This window comes from Coffea eugenioides, chromosome 10, assembly GCF_003713205.1.
Source record: "Coffea eugenioides isolate CCC68of chromosome 10, Ceug_1.0, whole genome shotgun sequence".
Lineage (NCBI taxonomy): Eukaryota > Viridiplantae > Streptophyta > Magnoliopsida > Gentianales > Rubiaceae > Coffea > Coffea eugenioides.
The window spans coordinates 12,541,418-12,564,628 of NC_040044.1; the positions used below are offsets into that span (position 1 = coordinate 12,541,418).

Below are 23,211 nucleotides of genomic sequence, written 5' to 3' on the forward strand. Positions count from 1 at the left end.
CATTTAGACACTTTTATTGAAATTTGTGATACCATTAAGTTGAATGGTGTTAGTGAAGATGCAATTCGATTAAGGTTGTTTCCATTTTCATTGAGGGATAAAGCTAAAATTTGGTTGAATTCACATTCACCTAACACTTTCACAAGTTGGGAAGATTTGTCTCGCTCATTCTTAAACAAATATTTTTCATCGACAAAAACTGCTAAATTAAGAATGGATATAACTAACTTTTGTCAACAAGAGGGAGAATCTTTGTATGAGGTATGAGAGCGATTTAGGGAGTTACAACGAAGATGTCCACATCATGGTTTTTCAGATTGGTTCATTGTGCAGACATTCTACAATGGATTGAATTTCACTACAAAGACTCAAGTGGATGCTGTAACTGGAGGAGTATTGATGGGCAAATCAGCCGTCCAAACTCATGAATTGATTGAAGAAATGGCTGCGAACAATTATTAATGGGTTAACAAAAGAGGTAATACTAGAAAGGCAGTAGGTATGTTTGAACTTGATAGCCTTAATTATTAAATGCCAAGATAGATAATGTGGTAAAGATGTTAAATGCACATGTGCCGAATGTTGGTTCTAATTCGAATTCAAATGCTAATAAGGCTTGTTGTACTATGAGTGGAGGAAATTATGATGATTTTAGTTGTACGAATGAACAGGTACAATTGGTTAGCAATTATAATTGGCTTTCACAAAATAATCTTTACTTGAACACATACAATTTGGGATGGAGAAATCATCCAAATTTTGGATGGAGGGACCAAGCCAACCAACCAAAACCACAAAATCCACCGAATTTTCAACCAAGACCTATGAATATGGAGACTAAGTCTGCTTTGGAGCTTGCGATAGAGAAGCTAGCTAATACTACAAATGACAAAATTGATAGGTTAGCGAGTGCAACTTTCGAGAGATTTGAGACGATTGAAGGAAGTTTGGACCAGCTTACTACAATGTATAGAAATGTTGAGGTCCAAATTGATCAAATTGCTAGCTCTTTGAATCCTAGGAATTCAAGGGAACTACCTAGCAAAATTGAAACAAATTCGAGAAAGCGAGTTAATACAATAAGCTTAAAAGTGGCAAGCAATTAGAAGATCCTGACCTTGGTCCGTCTTGTGAGAATAAGGAAGATGGAAAGAGTGAAAAAAGAGAAATTAACAAGGAGAAAGATCATATAGTTATTGATGTGAATTTACCTATTTCTAAAGTTTCTCCTAGCATTAATACTAATGTTTTCAGTCCCTTTCCTCACAGGTTTAAGCAAGAGAAGCAAGAAAGGGAGTTTGATAAATTTTTAAAGATTTTCAAGCAACTACATATTAATATTCCTCTTCTTGATGCTATTATACAGATTCCTTTCTATGCTTGATTTTTAAAGGATCTTATGTCCAAGAAAAGGAAACTTGTGGATAATGAGGTAATTGCATTAATGGAGGAATGTAGTACAGTCATTCAAAACAAGCACTATTGATAATATTGATTTCTCAAATATTTTATATGATTTAGGTGCAAGTGTATCTTTGATCCCTTTATCTATTGTTAGAAACTTGGGGTCAACCGAATTAAAAACTACCAATATTACATTGCAGTTCATGGATGGGACAATCAAATATCCCATAGGTGTACTAGAAAATGTGCTTATGAAAATTAAAAATTTTGTTATACCTATAGATTTTGTTGTCCTAAATATAGAGGAAGATGCAAACATACCTATACTATTAGGTAGGCCATTTCTTGTCACTGCCAGTATAATAATTGATGTACAAGAAGGTAAGCTTTTATTTGGAGTGAATGGCGAAACTGTGATTTTTAATCTGTCCAATGGAAAGTGCATTCTCTCGACTAACTCCAGTTTAGAGGATTCACAGGTGACTACGGTCACTCATGAAATGGAACAAAAAGAAGAAGGAAGTACTCCTTGTCATCATGAGAAGCATGATCAAGCCATGAAGGGCTCAAGGCATGACAATTTTATAAAAGAAGTTGAGAACTTTCCTCCATTTGATAAAGTCAAAGGTGAAACATTGAGTGAAATTGAAAAGGGTACGAATTCCCAACCATACAATGTTGATGAGTATTATTTTGATCAAACTAACAATCATCCTAGGCCTTTGATATTGTTAGATAAAGGAGAACAATGGCCTGCTCATCACAAGGAGAGATGGTTTGGAAACTTTAACCCTTGGAAAGGATTTAATCCTCTTTCTTTTACTTGAGAAGTTTAATCATTAAGTCAAGTTTAACGACTTTAAACAAAGCGCTGGTTGGGATGCAGCCCAATGAAGTTTAGATTTTATGGCAGTTTAGTTATTAATAAAAGTTTTGTTTGTGTTTGTAGGTTGCAAATCAAAGAATCAAAGCAAAAGATGGTAGCATGTGTTAAGGAGACAGGAAAGTTCCATTCAGTTTCATGAGTTATTTCATGTTTCATATATGGGAAAGAAGAGTTGTGGTGTTAATTTTTGTGGGAGATCTTTTTGAAAATAATGTTTTGAAAGTAAAGAGCATAGTGCTAATGCAACATAGGTGTGGTGTAATATATAGACATTCTCAGGGCAATAACTGGTGGGCTTATATCTGATGCACTTCATTGCTAAACGGGGTTAGATTCTGTACTTTTCAATTTCTCAGAATTTTTAAAAATTTCAACGCACAACCTCGTATAGTTGTTATCGTCCCATATACCCGTCTTAGATAGTGGATTGACGAACGCGAGGTATACATATAACAATTAGTTTATCCACAATCAAAATTTACATTTATAACATCCTAGATACTCCACACTTGATTTTTTCTGCAAGTATACAGATCGTGAATGAGTATAGAGTATTAAGGGTCGATCCCACAGAGAAGATTTTCAATTACCGGTGATTTTCGAACTCCTTTATTAGTTAGACTATAAACATGAAGTAAAAGTAATAAAATTAACACTCAAAAGCTCCTAGAGGTATGGAATTTCTTACTGCTCTCCCTAATAAGATTACTGGTCAAGTGAATGCTATTATCTTGACTAGTTATGGCGTAATTTCCTAATGTATGTAAAACCTATTCTCGCAGTAAATCAATTATACTTGTAGCTAAATCATACATACTCTCGTGGTTCTGAAATTAACTACAAACTCATTTTTTCTATGAAATTACATGAAACAAGTCACTTAAGCCATATAGGTGCACATTTACTCTCGTGAGTGAACTCCCTAGGTTTATCACTTCATTGAACTAGTGTTAAACTCCAATTCTCATTGCAAACTTAACACTTTTAGATAATCACAACAAATGGCCAGTTAATCATGATTAGAAAAGCATAAATGATAAATAACTTGCTCAAAATAATATAATCAAATAACCAAGTAAACATCACTAACAAGATATAGAAAGTTCATCCATAACTTTAGGCATAAACTTTAACTAAATATGATAAAAACACAAAGCCATACTTGTATTATAACTAAACATAAAATCAAATACAAGAGAGAAAGTAGTAGAAGAAATATCACCCTTGTCACATGAGATCAACCTCTCTATCTTTGTTCCTCAATCTTCATCCAAATCTAGCTACAAATACAAGATGGATAAACTGCACTACCTATATTATACTATTCTAACTAATGAACTAAAGAAATTCTAGTGAAGACTATATTTTTGGTGAGTTCTCTAGCCTTCCAAAGTTTTCAAATGTCCTCCAAAAGCTACTATTTATAGAGGAATTCCATGCAAAAGACAAAGTGTTAAATCATGTTAAGATTCATCTTGAGCCCACAAACAAGCTAGATTTGAGTTGTAAAGCTTCTTTTGTACCTGTTTTGGGCTGTTTCCATTGATATTCTTGCAGGAAAATGGGTCAAAAAACTTGTGTAAACAAAACACAAGTTGCAGAGCAAGTTGCAGCCAAAATTGAGGAATATGCGGCTTCAAGCCACGTATTCAAGGGTCGCGTTTTCACTTATGTGAATTTAGCACCACTTCAACTGATATTTTCTTAATGATGCAGGCCGAACTAACTCTTGTGCAAAACATGAAAGTTGTAGCGCTTTGCGTTAGTTTTCAATGCCTCAAGAATCATCCCATTTGGAGATCTGTCGACTGAGAAATGACCAAAATACCTTCGACTGGTCAGAACTCTGTTTCAGCTTTCGACAACACAGTTGCGCTTCTGTATTTTGACATTTTGACAATGAAAATGACTGAATTGGACTTCAATGTCTTCATACCACATGCAGATCTATCTCTTAACTTCAAAATGGTTCAAGAATCACCTCAATCCGATCATTGTAGCTCAAGTTATAGTCGGAATACCATAAGGTGTCAAAGCTGCGAAACTTGCTTCCTTTTATTCTTGATTGCACTTCCTCTTTTGCACTTCATATTGTCTTTTTATCGCTTCAAACCATTATCAATCATCTAATTCTCTTCTCAATTCATGCCATTTGATGATTGAATCATTAAACCTACAAAAACATGAAGTTTTCACCATTAAAATCCATAGAAATGCACTTTTTACCACTTAAACCATAAAATGCATATTTTTACTAGAAACTTAGCTAATTTGCTAAAAAAGTAGTTAAACATACTAAAACTAACTAATAAAACACACTAAAAATACTTAAAATATATACTTATCATGGATCAAATTGAGTACATTCACTGAAGTATCTGTTTCCAATATTTGGTGCGAATTTTAGTATACGACGCCATATATTGTTTGGGCACTAGATATAACAAAGTTTCACGAACAAAATCTCATTCTTCTCTCCTCTTCTTCGCACTAGCCACACCTCCATTCCATTCCCACTTTTTGATTCTTCAATTTTAACCATTCCAACTTCAATCCTTTCCCTCCAAACCCTATTCCAAGCATTTTTAACCTAGACCAACAGATCCAAACTCACACAAACATGGTTTAATCAGAGGATTCATTCAAGAATCGTAGCAGTTGCAGTTTTGAATTCGCGACAATTGGGACAGATTTTGTGGTTAATTTTTAGGGGTTTTCACATAATTTGCATCACAAATCATCCACTCACTTGTTCTAGGTATGATTATCTCACAAATTCTTCAATTTTGATTTTCGCCTATGCTAAATAGAGAATATTTCATGAAGTTGCGAAGTTGAAATGTTATGTTCATGCGATGGTTCATGAGATTGATGCTTGATGATTCCTTTTTGTTGTATTATGCATATTATTGGTGATAATGACTTCATGTGAGATGAATTTTGCCTATATATTGCAAATTTTTGATAAATTTTTATTGGGCTCTGTAGGATAGTTAAGGGAAGTGACTGAATTTCTCATGGGTTTCATGTAATTTGATTGAAGGTGGTGATATTGTGATTGACAATTTCTAATATTGTGTTCTGGAATAAGATTCATGTGGTTCTGTTGGAATTTGTAATAGAATAGGATGAAGAGAAATTCAATATTTCAGTTCCACAGCAATCACAATCCAGCATTTCACCGAGCACCACCAATGTTGACCATTTTTGCTTGTGATGTCTGTTGATGTTGTAATGATGAATATATTTACTTGCTTTCAATTAGTTCCTCTGTTTGTATTGTGTTGTTTTTCTACTAGTTTCTTTTGATGCTTTTTTTGTGCCAACTAATTTACTCATTTCCTTTCAGTGTTTCTTTGTTTGTATTGTGTTTAAACTAGGAAGTATGATTCAAACTCATCCAACTCACTCTACGGCCAAAGCAAGGGGTGTATTGCTTCCCTTATCTCTCTTTATTATTTTTCTTCCCTCACATTGTGGACAATGTGAACTTTAAGTGAGGGAGGGATAATTTTGTGTGCGTTATGTGAGTTGTGATGGGTAGAGTGAAGTAATTGGACTTTTGATTGGTTTGTATATGCATAAAATATATATTTTGAATTGTTGGTAGAGTGTTTTTGTGCATGTATAAGGGAAATACTGCTGAATTTTTTTTTTGGGATGGTTATGTTTATAAACTAGGAAATGACTCCCTTGTTGGTTGATTTAGCACATATTCTTGAAAAAAAATTCATGACCGGAAGAACTGGAAGTAAAATGTTATGCAATTGTGTAAATATTATATCTAAGAAAGTATATTATATAAAACAAGGGTGTTCATGTTAAAAGTTCATACTTGAGTTAGAAGATTTGTCTTTAAATGATTACATGAAATTGTGGAATTAACATGATGAGTATGGGCATCACTTCTCTACTTGTAGTTCCTTAGTTTAGATGTAACTTCTTTTGAAAAAAAAGAAGAAAAAAAGAAAAAAGAAAGAAAAATAAGAAGTGTTACAAAGAGGGAAAGCAAAATAAATATAACTTGAGTATTGAGTAACTGGGCGTTAGCACTTACAAGTGTTAGCTCTCGCGTCAAAAGATACTTGAGTAAGGAAGTGCTGAATAACCGGGAACCCGCATCTATAAATGTTGATTTTTACGTAAAAAGGCAATTCCAATGCGTTAAGAAGGAATGATTGAATTTCCCTTTGTAATTTTGTTGCACAAAACTAAGGAACAAAGAGTAGAGGAGTTGAAGCATGCATTAGTTATAAAGGTCACACATTCATGTGATCATTTAAAAAAGAATCTTTGAACTGAGTTCGTCCACTTTGAAGTATGAGTACCTTTATTCCATATAATAGCATGAGTACTAGAGTTGTTATTGAGCAATTGCATGACAGTTGGCTTTTGGTGACTCGAGAAAGGATTTTAGATGGGGCATATGTGCGAACTCAACCCTTGAATCATTGCGTGATAAATTTTGTGAATTGCTTGAGGAAAAATAATGATTCAAGTGTGGAGGAGTTGACAAGTATATATTTTGCCTAAAATTTTGCACATATTTTGGATGGATTGTGGAAGAATTGGGTTTAAAATAATGATAAGAATGACTATTTTGATGATTAGGTGATAATTAGTTGATGTAGTAGGCAAAATATGAAAAATTGTGTGAAAATGAAAAGATTTATTTGTTAAATAGGTTGTGGCAAGAAAAGAAGATATACGGCGTCAGATACCTGGTTTCAGAGAGAATATACGATGCCAGATAAAAGAAGTCAAGCCAGATATTGTGCCAAATACTCATCAGAGAATTTTAGAAGAAGGGATGTTCAGCAATATATGGCATCGGATAGTGAAATTTGCTTCGAATACTGCGTCGTATACTTGAGCAGAAAAAATTTCCAAGTGGCACAACTTTCACAACTTGATGCAAACTTTTCAGCTCCTTTTTGGGTGACAACTAGGAAGTCTTAATAGCTGTTAGTTGGGTAAAAATCAATTTTTCTCACCTTTTTAAAACTTTATTGATATGTTGCATTTTAGTGGGATATTTTGGGTAATATTGCATAATTGTTTGACTAAATATTGCACTAATTGGGTGGATTCGACTCAGATGTGGTGTTTGGTGTTAACTGCAGGAACTGATGCTAAAAAAAGTGTTGAAAATCAAATTTTAGAGGACTTCCTAATAGTTAGACGTGCCCACGCCTAACTCCAACCCTCAGAACCGAATTTTCGTGATTCGTCGCACGTGGGGAACTTAAAAAAGGGAGTAAAGAGGTTGGCTACAAAATTGGAGATCGGTGCGGCCACCCCGGAGCTGAAGAAAGTAATTTGTAATAGGATCTCTATTTTTTAGGAGTTTGGTATTTGAATACCAATTTTAGAGGAGAAAAACGAGGAAGGATACGTTTTTCCTCTCTGGTGGGGCCTGGCCGATTAGGAGGAAATCAATTCCTTCAATTTTGGGTGGCTACCAACGGAAAGTGGGATTGGACTTTCATAAGACTTGTTTTTGACTTTCGTTTTGGCTTTGAAAAACTATTAGGAGGAGAGCAACAAGGAAGCCGCCATTGTTGACTATTGGCTCTTGCTTTTTACTTTTGTTTGACAAAATTGAAGAGAGCAATCAGACTCTCTCGTATGTCTTGGGTTGGAGACGAGTAAAAGCAACAAAAATTCCTTATTCTCTTTTTTCTTGGTTGACCGCAATTGAAAGGGCAAAAATTGACAACTTTTCCCAAATTCCTTACGCATGGTTTGTTCTCCATTAATGAAGAGCTAACTCTCCAATTCTAGTCAAGGGGACAACTAAAGATTTGGTTCGACAATTACTGTGAGATAGAATTTATTTTAATTGCTTTCTCCATTTATTGGTATTTATATGTTTTCAACTTTTAATTGTTTATAGTTTTTGTGTATGATTGAATAGTGCACAATACTTAATTATTCACGTAAGCTATTTTGCTAGTTAGGGGTAGTTGGATCCGTAATTGTTCAATTATCTCTATCCCGGTAGCAACTGGCGTAATTGGATTTATGTCAGGAAAACATACGATCTAACTTAAACAAACCCTCGTAGAGTGTTTAATGCAATCTAGAAATTAAATCTTACGGTCGTACTTAGGATTGTTTCCGAGTTAGAGAAATAGTTAACAGTCGTACATTAACTATCGAGAAATTAAGGAAAGACTGGTTATTTATCGCGTGTATGACAATTATAACCAATCTATTAATAATTGTTGGAATTATATCTACATCGATGATCAGTTGCATGAACCATTTCTGAAGTATACTCTTGGCTAGAGTTTCCCCAAGTATTTCTGTCAATTAATTATTTTTCGCATTTAATTTATTTAGTTCATTAGCATTTAATCCTAAAATCCCCCATTTATCTTGATTCGAAAAGAAATAAATTTCTCCTTAATCCTTAAGGAGACGACCCTGCTTGCCACTGTCTACTAGTTATTGAATTTAATTAGATAATTAATTCTGGTATATCGGATTAAACAAACTCTTCGGGAATACGGTGAATCAAGTAACCCATTGCATATCTAGAGTCCCTACTCCAGTATTTAGAATTGATTATTGATTGTTTTTTGTGGTAGTTAGGTTTCATTATTATTGTTGCACAGGTTCGGCACCTGTCAATTTTTGGCACAGTTGTCGGGGACTGACATTTGAATTATTTATTTCTTTTTGAGTTCAGTTTCTTCTTGATATTTTTGCTAGTTTATGCCCCGTTCTTCTCGCACAGGTGAACTGATATACGACTCTGAGGTTGAGAAGGCAGCGCGTAGGCAAAAGCAAGAGACCAAAAGACGAAAAGAACGGCAATTATCTACTATAAACTAGTTAGTAGAAAACGAACTTAGCATGGCCAACAATCGAACACTAAGGGAGCTGGCTGTCCCAGGATTGACCCACCAACTTTTGTGCATTACATTCTCAACTCTAGTTGAGAACACTTCTTTCGAACTAAAATTGGGGTTAATTCACCTCTTACCCTCGTTTTATGGTCTCTCTGGTGAAGAACCCCACAAACATGTCTAGGAGTTCGAAATGGTATGTTCTAACATGAAACCTTCTGGGGTCACTGAAAAGCAAATCAGACTTAGAGCATTCCCTTTCTCCCTCAAGGATGCAGCGAAAGATTGGTTATACTACCTACCTGCAGGTAGTATTACCACATGGGCACAGTTGAAAAAGAAATTTCTAGAAAAATTCTTCCCTGCATCCCGGGCTGCGAGTTTGAGAAAGGAGATATGGAGCATCAAGCAGTACCCCAGGGAGTCCTTGTATGATTATTGGGAAAGGTTTAATAAGTTGTGCACTAAATGCCCTCAACATCAAATTAGTGAATAACTATTGATCCAATACTTCTATGAAGGGCTCCAATCAACTGACAGAATTATCATTGACGCTACGAGTGGAGGAGCACTGGCAAACAAGACACCGGGGGAAGCGTGGGAGTTTATTGAAGCAATGACAGAAAACTCTCAGTAATTTGGCTTCTGTGAGAGTAACCCTCCTCCACTACCTACCCGAAGGGTCAACGAGGTGGGGACGTCATCCATTCAGCAACAACTATTGGAGCTGACATTTTTTGTTCGGCAATTAGCCATGGAGAATGCGCAGCGAGCGAATGTCTGTGAAGTTTGTACAAGTATGGACTATCCCACAGATGCATGTCCTATCTTGCAAGAATGTGGAGCTGAACATGTAAACATGGCAGGAGGCGTGTCCACACCCCGTAGGCAGTATGACCCGTACTCCAACACGTATAACCCCAGTTGGAGAGACCACCCCAACTTCAACTATGGGAATAGGCCATAGAATTCATTCTCAAATCGTCCACCAGGATTTCAGCAACCATGGCAACCAAAGCCTCAACTTTCGTCCGCCAATTCAAGAGGCTCTTTGGAGGATATTGTCAGAGCCTGGCCACGAGTACTACTCAGCTCTAAAAGGAAACTAGATCATTGGTCACAAGTAATACTCAGTTCCGACAGGAAACTAGATCGGGTATGAAAGATATGGAGACTCAAATGAGCCAAATGACAACTGTCATTAATCGCCTGGATTCTCACATTTTTGAAAAATTACCATCACAACCTGAGGCAAATTCCAAAAATATAAGCGCCATGACACTGAGAAATGGGAAAGAAGTGGAGAGACCTAAGTTGGCGAATTCGAAAAGTAAAAGTGAAGAAGAGATAGAAAAGGAGATTGAAAAAGAAGGGCACATTCACGAAGATCCTAAGGTAACACTTACTCCTTCAATTCTTATTAAATCTAATTTATCTCCTTTTTCTTGCAAGTTGGAAAAGACAAAGAAGGCAGAAAAGAAAAAAGAGATTCTAGACGTATTTCGAAAAGTGGAGATCAAATCCCCCTGTTGGATGCACTGAAGCAAGTACCGAAATATGTCAAATTCTTGAAAGATTTGTGCACCCACAAGAGGAAGCTAAAGGGTAACGAAAGAGTGGCGGTAGAAGAAAATGTGTCGACTTTTATCCAAAGGAAACTCCTTCCAAAGTGTGGAGGCCCAGATATGTTTACAATTCCATGTAAAATAGGAGGTACCCCAATTAGGAAAGCGATGTTGGATTTAGGGGCGTCGATTAATGTAATGCTTAAAACCATTTATGTCTCTCTAAATCTTGAGCCATTAAAAGACACAAGTATCATAATCCAACTAACAGACCGTACCAATGCTTATCCGGAGGGGTTAGTTGAAAATGTTTTGATGCAGGTTAATGAGTTAGTTTTTTCAATAGATTTTTATGTTCTAGACATGGGGGATGAAAGGTCATTAAATCCATCACCTATTTTGTTAGGTAAACCATTTTTAAGCACTGTTAGGACAAAAATAGATGTGCATGAGGGTATTTTGTCAATGAAATTTGATGAAAAAATTATAAATTTCAATATTTTCGATGCGATAAGATACCCGGAGGAATCTAACTCTGTTTTTGTTTTAAGTGTTATTGAACCCCTTGTACAGGAAACGTTTGAATTGGATAGGAATGACGCACTGGAAGTGGCTTTGGTGAAACACCTTGAGTTGGGAGCAACTCTCAGTGTGAAAATAAGTGATGAGTTGTATCATGCGGTTGAAACACTGTACTCACTTCCATCAATTTCTTCAAGGTATGAGCTCCCTTTTGTCTTTGTCCCTGAGACTCAGAAAAAGTTGTTGCCTTCAGTTGTGCAGGCACCCGAGTTAGAGCTCAAATCTCTCCCAAAACATTTGAAGTATGCATTCATTGGGGGCAAGGAAACACTACCGGTCATCATTTCTGCATACCTGTTATTGAGTCAAGAAGATAACCTGGTTCGTCTTTTTCGAGATCATAAGGAGCCGATTGGGTGGAGTATCGCAGATATCAAGGGAATCAGTCAATCCCTATGCATGTACCAGATACGGCTCGAAAATGATGCGAAACCGGTGAAACAGGCGCAACTAAAATTGAACCCGCTAATGATGGAAGTAGTTAAGAAGGAGATACTCAAACTCCTGGAGGTGGAAATTATTTTTGCCATTTCGAACAGCTCGTGGGTGAGTCCAGTTCAAGTAGTCCCGAAAAAGGTGTGGGTGACCGTAGAAGAGAACCAAGAAGGTGAGATGGTTCCGATCAGGAAGCCCACAGGATAGCGCCAGTGCATTGACTACCGGCGACTAAATGTCGTGACGAAAAAGAACCACTTTCCTCTCCCTTTTATTGATCAGATGATAGAGAGGTTGGCTAGTCGTGTTTATTATTATTTTTTTGATGATTTTTCAAGATACTTCCAGATCGCGATAGCACCGAAGGACCAGGAGAAAATCACATTCACCTACCTATTTGGTACGTTTGCCTACCGGAGGATGCTTTTTGGCCTCTGCAATGCTCTAGCGACTTTTCAAAGGTGCATGGTAAGTATCTTCTCCGAGTATGTAGAAAAGATTATTGAGATATTTATGGATGATTTTAGTGTATATGAGGATAGTTTGTTTGAATGCTTTGATAATCTAGCTTTAATTTTGAAAAGATGCATAGAAACAAATTTAGTCATTAATTGAAAAAAATATCACTTTATGGTGGAGCATGGTATTCTCTTAAGACATGTAGTGTCGACTAGGGGAATAGAGGTAGATAAAGCAAAAGTCGATCTTATTTCTGCTTTATCTTATCCCGTAAGTGTACGGGAAGTGTATTCCTTTTTGGGTCATGCAGGTTTCTATAGGAGATTCATCAAGGACTTTTCAAAAATTGGAGCACCCTTATTCAAATTGTTGCAAAAGGATGTAGCATTTGACTTCACCAATGAGTGCAATGTGGCATTTGATAAATTGAAGGAGTCATTGACATCACCGCCCTTCATTCAACCTCCAAACTAGAGCCTTCCATTCGAAATATTGTGCGACGCGAGTGATTGCGCAGTGGGAGCAGTGTTGGAGCAGAGGATTGGCAGGGTGGCTCATCCAATTTACCATGCATCGAAGGCGTTGAATGGAACTCAGTTGAACTACTTTACGACGGAGAAGAATTACTAGCTATTGTTTTTACACTAAAAAAATTTATGTCTTATTTATTGGATGCAAAAGTAACAGTTTTTTCTGATCATGTAGCCTTAAGGTACTTGATGACAAAGAAGGATGCAAAACCAAGGTTCATCAGATGGATCCTACTCCTGTAAGAGTTCAACTTGGAGATTAAAGATAAAAGTGGAGTAGAGAACTTGGTTGCTGATCACTTGAGCCGCTTGCTCGGATATAAGGAGGAGCAGCCATTAAGAGAGGCATTTCTAGAGGAGCAACTACTTGCCGTTGATTCGTCAGCACCCTGGTATGCAGATATTATAAATTTCTTAGTAACTAATCAATTGCCTGCAAGTTGGCCAAAGGTTAGGGGAGACAAGTTGAAAAGTGATGCCAAATACTACTTTTGGGATGACTCCTGCCTTTGGAGGCAATGTTCGGATCAAGTACTAAGAAGATGTGTAAGTGCAGGTAAATTTCACTATATTTTAACTTGTTACCATTAGTTTGCATGTGGAGGGCATTTTAGGCCAAAGCAAACAGCTTGTAAGGTGTTGGAGAATGGCTTTTATTGGCCCATTCTTTTTAAAGATGCGTATTTATTTTGTAAATCGTGTGATAAGTGTCAAAAGATAGGGAATATTTTTCGTAGGGACCAAATGCTTCAAACCCCCATGTTGTTTGTTAAAATTTTTGATGTTTGGGGGATAGATTTCATAGGTCCTTTTCTCTCATTTTTTGGTTTCCTGTACATCTTACTTGCCGTTGATTATGTCTCTAAATAGGTGGAGGCAAAAGCCACCCGTACTAACGATTCTAGAATGGTTGTAGGGTTTCTAAAGTATAACATTTTTGTCCGCTTTGGAATGCCGAGAGGTGTGGTGAGTGATAGGGGTACACATTTTTATAATAAGACTATTGCTGCCCTGTTCCGTAAATATGGCGTACTCCACAAAGTATTCGCACCATACCATCCACAGACAAATGGTCAAGCCGAGATATCAAATAGGGAGATCAAATCAATATTGGAGAAGATGGTGCGCCCCGATAGAAAGGATTGGAGTTTGAAATTGGAAGATGCACTATGGGCATACCGCACGGCGTACAAGACGCTGATTGGGATGTCCCCGTATAGACTAGTTTTCGGTAAGACTTGTCATCTTCCTGTGGAGTTCGAGTATAGGGCATTTTGAGCAGTGAACCAGTGCAATATGGATCTTGAGGAAGCGGGAGTCCATAGGAAAATGCAGTTATAAGAATTAGAAGAGATTAGGAATGAGACATACAAGAATGCCACAATTTATAAGGAAAAGAGCAAAATTTTTCATGATCAACAGGTCTCAAAAAAGTCATTTGTAGTGGGGCAAAAAGTCCTTTTGCACCACTAAAGACTTAAACTTTTTCAGTGTAAGTTACGTTTTCGTTGGATTGGTTCATTTGTCTTTTCTAATATTTTTCATTATGGTGCATTGGAAATCCAAAATTTAAAGACGGAGAAGAAGTTCATGGTGAATGGCCATCGTTTTAAGCCTTATTATGAAGGATTCTCTGTTGAGAACATCGAATTCATACACCTCAAGGATCCAATTTATCCTGCTTGAGGGTTTCGGCCATGTCTAGCAAAAAACGTTAAAGAAAGGCACTATTTGGGACGCAACCCAAGGTTATTTGTTTTAGTTTTCTTATATTTTTTGAGTTCTTGCTGAGTGTTAGTTGCATTTGTTGAGTTGTAGTTTTTGTGGCAGGAGCTAGCAGTTAGGCATGTCCACGCTAAGTGGTCACGCCTAAGGAAGAAAGTTGGAAGGCGACGGTCAGAAGATTCTACAGTAGTTAAGTGTGTCCACGCCAGGTGGTCACGCTTAAGGAAAAAAATTCACGTCTACGGTCAGAAAACTCTATAGCAGTTAAGCGTGCCCACGCCAGGTGGTCACGCTTAAGGATCAAAAATTTTTTATGGATGGTCAGAAGACTAGTAGGCAGTTAGGCGTGCCCACGCCTAGTACAGGGGTTCCTTGTGTTAAAAAAAGGGTGAAATGACGAAATTGCCCCCACTTATAAGAAAGAAGAAGAAAAAAAGAAGAAGGTCAACTGTTGCCCTATTTCTTCTCTTCTTTTTTCTTTTCTTTTTCTTCTTTTTCTTTCTTCTGCTTCTTATTTCTCCCCTTGGCCACCGCTTCGCTATCCTTCACTCTCAACCGCTGCTTCATTCTCCATTGCTGTCCACCATTGGCCGCCGCACTTCAGCCCGCCACCGCCTCTCACTCAATTCCTCCGCACGCCGCCGCATCAAGAGCCGTCCACCAGCGAGCCTAGCAGCGCGCGACCAGCGTGCCCCTCATGCAGCCAATGCACCGCACAAGCGCCCCTGTTGCGTACCAGCCCAGCAGCCCGCATCTGCAGCTCGCCCATCGCGTGACGAGTACGTGCGCAGCGCTCGTCCTTCAGCTCGCACCCTAGCGCATCTACTGCGCATCAGACTAGCAGGCCCAGCCATAGCAGCGTGCGACCTTGTGCCCGCGCTCCATAGCCACCAGCTCCAGTCCGCGCCAGCCCCGACCAGGGACCTAGCAGCCTGTGCAAGCCCCTCCCCTGCGCGTAGGCCAGCCGCAGTAGCACCCAGGAGCCCGCGTGCGCGCACCCTCCGCTAGTGCAGTCGGGCGAGCAGTCCGCTTGGTCGCTTTTTCGCGTCTTCGCTGCACAAGGCGCGTGTAACCCACGCGCGGCACCATCTCCACCTCTGCTGCAGCCTCTGTTGCTTGGCCACCATCCTCACCACAAGGTACCATCTCAGGTCCTCTTTTTTTTTTTTAATTTTCTGTCACTTTTAGCTGAGGCCGGATTTCTAGTTTTTGATTAGCTGAGAACAGATTTTAAATTTGTAGCTGAGGCCAGATATTTTGATTTTCTAGCTGATGACAGACATTTTGTGCTTAATTTGGGTGCTGTGATTTTGTGTGTGGCTGTTGTTGAGTATTTACTCAATTTTGGGTTAAACCAGTGGTATTTGGGGGAGTTTTGCTGTGTCTATCTGTTTAATTAATTTTTGGAGTGTTTTTTTGTCTATTTCTCTAATTGTTAGTGTTTGGAACTGTGATTGGGACCCTTTGCTTAGTTGGCTGCCTGTTGACCTATTTTGAGCACTGTTACCCTAATCTGGTGCTGTTCACTGATGTCAAATGACCAAACCAAAAAATAAAAGTAAAAATAGACCTTCCACCTCCACCTCACAGCCTATTGTGCCTTTGAGTGGGCCTTCCCAAGCGACTGCTCCAGGAGACCCCCGGACCCGCCTTGGGCAGAATAGGGAGGTTCACATCTTCTCTCCAACCCATTTTGGCGGCCATTTGACCTTTACCAAGGCTATCGATAAGGAACGGTATGCCGCTGCTTGCACAAGGAAAATAATTCCTTATAAATACATCCACGGCCCTACATTTGATCTTCTAAATTTTAGGGATGAGGTCACTAGGCAGTTAGCCGCCATAGGTTGGACCCGTTATGCTGCTATTATTTTACCTACCTTTACTGAGCTAACGTGGGAGTTCTATGCTACTTTTGAATTTAATGTCCCTGATGAATTTTTCGTTACTACTCCTGGGGTGGTGCGTTTTAGATTGATGGGTCGGGAGTTCACCTAGTCTATCACTAAATTTAATTTGGCCCTTGGTTTTATTGACATTCCCTACTCCCAAAGTGAGGAATATATGGCAAGTCCTTGCAAATACACAGAACCATTTTTCTCCCATAACACTGGCTATTGGAAAGAATTGTCGATCGACCGACAAAACTATGATCCTACCCAATTTAAGGCATCTTTTCTCAAGAGTCCCGCCTATCGCTATTTGCATCGGTTTATGGCTTATAGTTTCTCCGGTAGAAAAGACAGTTCGAGTATTTTGACCAAACTCGAGTTCTTTTTCATGTGGTACATGGTTGCTCAGATTAAGGTCAACTTAGGTTGTTGGTTTACTTTCCGAACTGTTTTAAGTAAGAAAAATAAGCCGTTAATTCTGGGGTCTTTCATCACTCAATTGGCTATAAATCTTGGGGTTCTGGATTTAACTAATCATAATCTGCATTTGGCATGTAATATGGAGTCTCTTGATTTAGTTTGTTTGGAAAAGATGGGTCTCGTGCAACAGGTAAATGGTGCCTTCCAATTCGCTCCCTCGAGGCCGATCCATGTTCCTCCTAGGCGCACAGCCTCTAAACATGCTACCTTGGAGGCTGGCGGTCCTTCTACTGACACCCCCGGACCTTCCTCTTCAGCACCTCCGCCAACGCCCTCTACTGACAGTCAGTCTTCAGCCCTTCGCTTCCAACTACACCATATGGATACTCGATTGGAGCGGATGGAGTATCAAATAGCCGGAATGGCGCAGAACTTGGCTCAGTATTTCCATCACGTGGGCTTCCGTCCACATTTTCCTCCCGAGCTTTAGTTCATTTCTGCCGTCCTCCGTATTCAGGGAAGTGTCGTTGCTCCATTACCTCTATTTTTTATCTTTATTTTCTTACATTGGGGGCAATGTAAGGTTTAGATATGGGGGAGGGTTAACTATGCTTTTGGTTGTTTAATTTACATTTTCTTTGCCCTAGTAGTTTTTTTTTCTTTAACTAGTGATGAATGCAATTGAGATATGAGTATGAGTAGTAAGTTCGTGCCATGGGGTGTTCTACTTTTCTCGATGATTAATTGATTGATGAATGTGCTGAACTTGACATAAATTTGACCACTTGTGCGATTTTTGGGCTTAATTTTTTATTTGTTGAGTGGTTATTGCACATGGTTTGTCATTCTAGAACTTGCTCGGTTATGCATGTCAAGACCACATTTAATTAAATTTGATGCATTAAAATGATACGGGCACCTAGGGTTAAACCAATTTTAACTTGCTGAAAAACCCACCTTTATTTTATCTACCTTTAGTGAGCCAAGTTGAGTCTTAACCCTTTTTCTTCGTTTGATACCCTAATTGTTAGCTGTAAAACTTTTTTTAGACTTTCTTTTTGAATCTTGTGTTAAAGAAGTGCTTTGATTTCATTGCATAGGAATTTGGAGTATTATTTGAAAGGCAGTGAATAAAAAATGCAAGTATGACAAGTGAAGTTGATTTTTGTGGCGTTGGTACTGAAAAAAATAAAAAAAATAAATAAAAGGAAAAAAAGAAAGAGAAAGATATATATGAAAAAAAAGAAGAAATTGAAATCAAAGAATTTGTGATAAGTGCCGACTATTACTTCACTTGTTAGGCCATTGATACGCCTTGGAGGTACAAATTTGCAAGAACTTGTGCAATAAATTTGAGGTTATTTTTTTGACACTTTTATACCCTTAAAATCCTTTCTATCCTACCCCCTTCACCTGAGCCTCAATACAATCTTGAGAAGTCCTTTTGATTGGTGCATTTAATTCATAATTAAGTGGTGGAGATATGATATATGAGTAAACTTATGGTAATGTCATTCTATTGTGTTGAATTGAGAGCCATCCTATATACACTTTGGAGTGAATGCGTGCCTATTAAATGTGAGAATTGTCAGTTTGGTATATCCTGATTTTGATGAGGTTTTTGGGAAATTTGGAATGCCGTTTTTGGTATGAACTGCTGTGAATTGCTTGGCATCTTAATTGCACTTCTGAGTTAATTATGCTTGAGGGCAAGCATAGTTCAGTTGTGGGGGAGATTGATAGGTTGCATTTTAGTGGAATATTTTGGGTAATATTGCATAATTGTTTGACTAAATATTGCACTAATTGGGTGGATTCTACTCAGATGTGGTGTTTGGTGTTAACTGCAAGAACTGATACTGAAAAATGCCTAACTCCAACTCTCAGAGCCGAATTTCGTGATTCGTCGCACATGGGGAACTTAAAAAAGGGAGTAAAGAGGCTGGTTACAAAATTGGAGATCGGTGGGGCCACCCCGGAGCTGAAGAAAGTAATTTGTAATAGGGTCTCTATTTTTTAGGAGTTTGGTATTTGAATACCAATTTTAGAGGAGAAAAACGAGGGAGGAAACGTTTTTCCTCTCTGGTGGGGCCTGGCCGATTAGGAGGAAATCAATTCCTTCAATTTTGGGTGGCTACCAACGGAAAGGGGGATTGTGCTTTCATAAGACTTGTTTTTGCCTTTCGTTTTGGCTTTGAAAAACTATTAGGAGGAGAGCAACAAGGAAGCCGCCATTGTTGACTATTGGCTCTTGTTTTTTACTTTTGTTTGATAAAATTGAAGAGAGCAATCAGACTCTCTCGTATGTCTTGGGCTGGAGACGAGTAAAAACAACAAAAATTCCTTATTCTCTTCTTCCTCGGTTGACCGCAATTGAAAAGGCAAAAATTGACAACTTTTTCCAAATTCCTTATGCATGGTTTGTTCTCCATTAATGGAGAACTAACTTTCCAATTCTAGTCAAGGGGACAACTGAAGATTTGGTTTCGGCAATTACTGTGAGATCGAATTTATTTTAATTGCTTCCTCCATTTATTGGTATTTATATGTTTTCTACTTTTAATTGTTATAGCTTTTGTGTATGATTGAATAGTGCGCAATATTTAATTATTCACGTAGGCTAGTTTGCTAGTTAGGGGTAGTTGGATCCGTAATTATTCAATTATTTCTATCCCGGTAGCAACTGGCGTAATTAGGTTTATGTCAGGAAAACATACGATCTAACTTAAACAAATCCTCGTAGCATGTTTGTTAGTTAGGATTGGGTTTTTCTAAATTTTAATGCAATCTAGAAATTAAATCCTACGGTCGTACCTAGGATTGTTTCCGGATTAGAGAAATAGTTAACAGTCGTACCTTAACTATCGAGAAATTAAGGAAAGACTGGTTGTTTATCGCGTGTATGACAACTATAACCAATCTATTAATGACTATTGGAATTATATTCGCATCGATGATCAGTTGCATGAACCATTTCTGAAGTATAGCCTTGGCTAGAGTTTCCCCAAGTATTTCTATCAATTAATTATTTTTCGCATTTGATTTATTTAGTTCATTAGCATTTAATCCTAAAATCCCCTATTTATCTTGATTCGAAAGGAAATAAATTTCTCCCCAGTCCCCGAGGAGACGACCCTGCTTGCCATTGTCTACTAGTTAGTGAATTTAGTCAGATAATTAATTCTGGTATATCGGATTAAGCAAACTCTTCAGGAACAGGGTGAATCAAGTAACCCATTGCACACCTAGAGTCCCTGCTCCAGTACTTAGAATTGATTATTGACTGCTTTTGGTGGTAGTTAGGTTTTATTATTATTATTGCACAGGTTCGGCACCTGTCACTTATGTCATTTTTCAATATCTAATTTATGCCAAGAAAGGGTGGATAAAGACTTTTGGGGGGGAAAGAAGCTTCTTGAAGAAGATAAAAGGTACTTTTGTTGGGATATCAAGAAGAGGAGAATAGAAGATAGGAGTAACTTTTTTAGATTAGAACTTGCACTTTCTCTCACTAGAATAGAATAGGACTTTTAACAAAACTTTTGATAAACTCTTGATATAATCTTGGCATGTTGAAGACAAAGGAGAATTTGGAGTTTGGAAATCCTTGTTCCTTCAACTGAATAAGCATTTTCTTCTCCCTTTCTCTTTATTTCGTTGGATATATATTGGGATTCATCAAAGATTTAAGCTTTATCTGTTTATTCTTCATGTCTAGCTAATATATTTGTTCTAGGAGTAGATGATACCTTGTGTTTCTTGATCTTGGTTTGAATGAGTAGATGAATGTTGCCTTTTGTACTTGCTAGTTCATTTAAACTTGCTTAAATATTTGTGAATGCTTGATCACTATTTACAAACTATTTTAGTTGTTGTTTATGAATGAAAGTTGATAGATGATGACGGAACCGACTTAGATGGAGCTTAAGATCTTAGCACATGAAAGTAGTGTTGAGAATAAGTGGGCTTAGTACATTCTTGGGTTTAATGGCACCATGCTTGTTGTTTCACCATGAAAGTAGGGAAATGCATGTCTAGGTGACACTCGATTTATCGGAAAAGCGAGTTTCGGATACCATATGTGAATGAGCTCTTAGCAAGACATGTAGTGTAGCATTTATCACTCATTTGAGTTATAGACAAGGACATTTGGCTGATTTTATATCCTAGAGCTATTCTATGGAATAATGGTACTCATACTTCAAAGTGGACGTACTCAGCTCAAAGATTCTTTTTAGATGATCACATGAATGTGTGACCTTCATAACTAATGCATGCTTCAGCTCCTCTACTCTTTGTTCCTTTGTTTTGTGCAACTAAATTACAAAGGGGAATTCAATCTTTCTTTCTTAATGCATTAGAATTGCTTTTTTACACGATAACCAACATTTGTAGACACGGGTTCCTAGTTATTCAACACTTCCTTACTCAAGTATCTTTTAAAGCAAGAGCTAACACTTGTAGGTGCTAACACCTGATTACTCAGTATTCAAGTTATATTTACTTTGCTTTCACTCTTTGTAACACTTCTTCCAAAAACTTGATGAGATTCCCCTGACACCCTAGTTTTATTTAATAACTCCCTCGTTAGTTGTAAATATATAGGTCGCTTTGTAGTACAAGGAAATTAAGGTCGATCCCTCGAAGAGCACTCACAATTACTAGAATTTAATCCTACTCTATTATCTAGACAAACAACAACAATGAGAGATAAAATCTACTTTAAATACTCATGCGTAGCAGCTACAAGTTAATGGATAAACTCAACTAAAATACAAACTCTAGGATATGGAATCAGTCAAATGTCCTTGTCTATAATTCAAATGAGTGACAAATGCTACACTACTTGTCTTTCTAAGCGCTTATTCACATATGATATCCAAAACTCGCTTTCAGGTGTTGATCAACCAGACACGTAATTAGGAAAGTCAATTTCAAGTACTTAAACCAGTAAGTTTTCCAACATACATTAAAACTCTTCTTTTAAGTTTTTTAATTTCAAGTATTGTTTTGATGATTTTAACATACATGTATATATAAAAATATATATTTAGATTAGAGAGATTCATGTCTAATTAGGAAAACGAGGTTGTCTTTGGATAAATTATGTGGACGACGAAGACTTGGATGGAATGAAGTGATAAAGGAATGAAATTAAGCTTTCATAACTTTGAAAACCTGTGACTAAAAGTGTAGGTAAAAAAATTCAAAAAATAAAGGGGGAAGGGGGAGGAAATGGGAAATATATGCTGAAGCTTCGTGCTTCAGCACCGTAAGAAGAGGAAATGAGGAGTATACTCTTTTCTCACCACCAAGTTGCTGGCTTCTGCCTGTGATGCTATCCCTTCGAGACTGGCCCAATGGAAGCCACTGTGGTTGAACTGTGCCACGAAAAGCAGCGGCTTTAGCTGTTGCGGCATCAAGTAGCTACTGCAATAGTGAACAGCCACTGCTGCTGCAAAATTGGAGACTGGCTGGCAATTACATCTACCGGCAACGAAGGAGGAAGTAGCAAGGATGATGATGATGTTGGTAACGAATTTAGGGATTAGGGTTTTGGAATTTAGGGTTTCATGAGGAAGAGAAATTCTTTGAAAATGAGAAGAAGGAGATGACTCGTTTGAGTAAGACAGGCCAAGAAATCGGGTCGGATAATGGTGAACTGGGTAGGTTTATTAGAAGTGCATCGGGTTGGTTCATTTTCTTTCTAGTTAAATTTGGAGAAATTGAATTGGGTCAAATGATAGTTGGACTATTAATTGGTTTTGTTTAGTTAGATGTTAGGCCAAAATTTAAGTTATGTTGTGGTAAGACTGAAAGACAATAAAAGAAATTTTTAGCTAAACAATTTTTAGCCAAGATTAGTCATGGCAGGCAAATAAACAAATGCAAGTATAATTAGGTTACAAGTAAATTATAGGTCTAGTAAACTTTCAATTAAGTAAACCCATGTATAAGACTAGTCCTCTAATTTGGGTTATCATTGTTATTAAACAACAAAACCCAACCTAATTTAGTTATGGATTATAAATTAAGTTATTAAGACTTATGCATTATTGATTAAGTCCGAGGTACTTTAATAAAAGTCCAAGACCTATTAATCAAGTATTATTAGGTAAATTTAAGAATAATAAAATAAGTCTAAAGTAATTAAACAAACATTTATTAATAATTAAAAATAATAATAGTTAATTAATTTAATAATTAATTAATTAATCATTAAAAGAGTAATAAAATTATAAATAAATAAATAATAATAAAGATAATAACAATAAATAATAGTAACAAGTAAGATTATGTCATGAATAATTATTTAAGGCGAGCTTGTATAAAGGATATTTTCTAAATTAGAAAACCTTCTAAAAGAAGAGAAACTTTCTTAATTGGGAAACTTTCCAAAAAATAGGAAATTCCATTTTAAAAAACTTTTCCAATACTCTGTATAGATTGTCCAGAAAT

At 37.3% G+C, this 23,211-nt stretch overlaps 2 non-coding genes across 2 annotated transcripts; both read right to left on the minus strand.

Annotated features, from left to right (window-relative positions):
- Positions 1-204: 204 nt before the first annotated feature.
- LOC113750948 lies at positions 205-311 on the minus strand. Its single transcript, XR_003464715.1, has one exon. It is a non-coding gene; the product is annotated as a small nucleolar RNA R71 (small nucleolar RNA).
- A 9,212-nt stretch (positions 312-9,523) lies between these two features.
- LOC113750920 lies at positions 9,524-9,630 on the minus strand. The gene has a single exon (XR_003464690.1). It is a non-coding gene; the product is annotated as a small nucleolar RNA R71 (small nucleolar RNA).
- Between the last annotated feature and the right edge of the window lie 13,581 nt (positions 9,631-23,211).